Source organism: Lycium barbarum, chromosome 2 (assembly GCF_019175385.1).
Source record: "Lycium barbarum isolate Lr01 chromosome 2, ASM1917538v2, whole genome shotgun sequence".
Lineage (NCBI taxonomy): Eukaryota > Viridiplantae > Streptophyta > Magnoliopsida > Solanales > Solanaceae > Lycium > Lycium barbarum.
Genome location: NC_083338.1, coordinates 138,950,814 through 138,954,632, shown reverse-complemented (window position 1 = coordinate 138,954,632; position 3,819 = coordinate 138,950,814). Strand labels below are relative to the sequence as shown.

Genomic DNA, 3,819 nt, shown 5'->3' with positions numbered 1-3,819 from the left:
TATGTAGCAACATATACAAAATGTATTTTATGTACCATCATTTTAGTTATAATTAAAAAATGAAGTTTAAAAATTAAAAACATATGATGGAATTAAATCTTTGAGATGGAAAGAGTTGGACTTTTTTCTCGTTGTCATGATAATGAAAGTTGTTCATCGAAAACATCATTTCACCTTTAAACTTAGCACGAAAACTCACTTTAGCAACTAAACTTAAATTGTATTTATATACCCCCTTAACAACTTTCATTTCAATTATTTTCCACCCTAAAAAAATAATACCACTCTCACATTGTGAGGTGTATTACACTCGCTCCATGTCATTGTCACGTCGTTGCCACGTCAAAAATTACCAACCCTTCATTTTTCTCCCTTTTCTCTTTCTTCTTCTTCTCCCTTTTCTCTTTCTTCTTCCGACCACCACCACCGCCGCCGCCACCACAAAATTCCATCTTTGTCATTCAAACCTCCATTATCATCAACAAAATATATATAAGAATTCCAAGCTGAACAGAGAAAAATTGAGGCTCAGATCTGTGTTAAGCTCGGGCAAAACAGATCATCTGCCATTTCCGTTTTCCATGTCATTTTCCATAAGAATTCCAACCTCCATTTTCCATATAAAAATATATATAAGAATTCCAACCTCCATTTTCCATGTCATTCTCCTTTTCTTTTCTGCCATTTCCACCCATTATCTGCCATTTTCGTCAATATTGTTTCCCCTTCTCCATGTCATTCTGTCACGACCCAGCCCCGTGGGCCGCGACTGGTGCCTTATTTGGACACCCAAACAGGCTTACGTGCTAGATCAACATATCAAAGACTTAGTCAAACTTAACATACGTCATTTTAAGCAAATACTGAAAACAAATATCGTCGTAAGCGGTCGCCCGTACGAAAACATCATACCAAATCCAGTAAGCTGGCGGAATAGACATTGCCCAGATATTCACACACATACCAACAGATTGGGCCGTTTTGGCCATAATAGTAAACGGGGCCTTAGGACGCAAATCATAATCACAAACGAACAACGTGACCCATGACCCACATATATGACTACAGGCCTCTACAAAACATAACAAAACATATGACGGGAAAGGGCCCCGCCGTACCCAAATAGTCATACACATATATACAGAATGGGTGTAACAGAAGATATGTACCAAAATATGAGCTCCGAATCAAAAGGAGTAATCCAAGTGGCAGAATATGTATCCTATACTGGAGGATCACCAAAACGAACGTCCGTACCTGCGGACATGAAACGCAACCCCCGAGGAAAGGGGGTCAGTACAAAATATGTACTGAGTATGCAAAGCATGAAATACAAAAATCTGAATCATAACCGAAGTGAGGAATACAGAGTGTGGATACAGAATGGTTATATCAAAATCTGTACAGAAAGTATGTGTATATATCATGCAAATAAAGATCATGCATAAGGCTCAGGAACGTGGCCGCCACTCCGACGCTGGCGCCACAACACATCATACTCTAGAAAGTTTCAAATGTCCGTACAATCTCCGAACATATCATATCATCAGAACATATCATATCATCCGAACACATCGTATGCCATATCACATCATAACGCCGTATATAAGCGGAACCCGGCCCTATGGCGAGGCCTCGGGAACCGTAACACATCATACTCCCGAATATAACATAGTGCGCACGATCACAAAACCGGCCCGGGATCCGGCGAACGACATCATAGTAGTAGGCACGAGCGGAGTAGTGCGGAAACCATATGCATATACACAATTAAATTCCAAGACTCGACAAATAAATACATATATTTATATTGATATCAGAAAGCTCAAAGTAAGTGTCGAGTCTATCGGAATGTTAACCTATACGAGAGTGAGGAATAAAAAAGTATACAAAAGATGCGAGCCTTTAAATTTACAAAACTTTCGAAAAACACTTCATAGGTCATTTCCTGAAAATTTAGTATCATTCACATTAAGGAACTTTCAAATAACGTTATGGAGCGAATCAAACGGAGCCTTAAAATCATATGCACATCTCTAGAATTTACTTATCCAAACTTAGGCCATATCAAATAATTTTTTCAAACCATATCCGGAAACGTACCGACTAATATTTCAAACATCATAAGTATGTGACAAGTCATATGGAATAGTTCGTGGAAATCAAAGACATAGGCCATCCTAGTGGCTCTAAGAGTAGAATATTTCTTTGGAGCATACATATATGTCATTCATTTATTTCATAAGGGTCATGCCGAAAAGGGAGAACGATAAGCTTTACATACCTCGATCGCTCACTACCAAATCTCGATCACTTGCCAAACAAATCCCGACTCAAGTCTCGGGCTCTCCAATATCTACAATAATATTATCAATTTCCAAAAATTAGCTACTAGTACTTAGAATTTTTAATTCTAATTAGTATTTGTCTACCGAAATTTCGGCAGCACCTCCCCTGTAAATTCAACATTCTCGAGAATTAAACTCGGCCAAATTCATCAACAACCATACCAACAATACCAACAACCAAACCAATAACATCAAAAACCATTTAAAATGCATTTCAACACTAGTAACCTTCCTTTCAACATAATTCATCGACATTCAATTCAACTACGAATTTTTCAAGCCAATATCGACACATACACATTCATTACCAATTCAAGATCATTCAAAAGCATTTCCAACGCATTTCATACCATTTTACAAAGTATACAAAAATCCACCAAGACTAGAATTCCTCCGAAATCTCCAACCTTTGACACAACATTCACAACACATTTTTTTCATCTTCCCATTTCATCAACAACAACCACAATTTACACCTTAACACTCCATTTTCATAATTACATAAATTTACAATAAAATCGCAAAATTTCCCATAACAACTTAACAACAATTTTCATGCCAACTTAAACTAGAATTCTTCCAATTGCATAAAAAAAAGCCATTACAACACAATTAACATAATAAATAAATTTTAATCATTTCTCTCCATCTACCCATTTTCGGCCACACACCCACATACCCATAACACAAGGTTTTCATACTCTACATGAATTCCCACTTACTACAACATATATATAAAATTCTCCCAAGCTAAAAAGAGTAGAATCTTACCTTTTTCAAATTCTTCACTTTGTAAAAAAAAGTACTCTTTTGCTTTCAAATTGGTATCACATGGAAGAGGACCTTGAGCTTAGCATTAATTCAACAAGGGGTGAATTTTTGGGCTAAAGATTTAAGCTCCAATTTTTTTTTATTTTTTTTCTTTTCTCTTTCTCACGGCCGAATGGCCCCCCCTTTTTTTTTTCTCTCTCAATTAATTTCTTGAATGGTCAATTGTGTAGAAGTTTCTTGGCCCTTCCCTTTTTTATTTACTTAGACTAATTTCCATATGGGCTTGGGCCAATTGAGTTGGCCGGCCACCCCTATAACTTTTGGGCCTTTGCCCCTTTTTTTTTTGATCTTTCTAGCTCATTTCATTAAGGGGCTTATCTCGTAATTCCCGAAACTAATTTTTGAAATTTCAATTTTTGCCCTTAGCCTTCCTCGATATTTCCACATCAACATTTCATGGTCAACACACATATATTAAATAGAAATCAATTTATGGCCTTATTTCTTACAAGTCAAAATTATTTCAGATTTTTCCGAATATGCGAAAATGCGGGATATAACACATTCTCCTTTTCTTTTCTATTTCTTTGTAAACAAATTTGGTTAATGTGTTTTATTACATAATAAAAGAAATATGAAATTCATTTTTTAGATAGATTAATTAATGTGGGTTTGGTTGGCCGGAAAGTAATCGCCGATG

General features: G+C 36.3%; 1 long non-coding RNA gene across 1 annotated transcript; it reads right to left on the bottom strand.

Annotated features, from left to right (window-relative positions):
* Positions 1–811: 811 nt before the first annotated feature.
* On the bottom strand, positions 812–3,465 carry LOC132622905 (uncharacterized). The gene is made up of 3 exons (XR_009576039.1): positions 3,120–3,465; positions 2,285–2,356; positions 812–1,257 (listed from the first exon to the last, which is right to left on the bottom strand). It is a non-coding gene; the product is annotated as an uncharacterized LOC132622905 (long non-coding RNA).
* Positions 3,466–3,819: the final 354 nt, after the last annotated feature.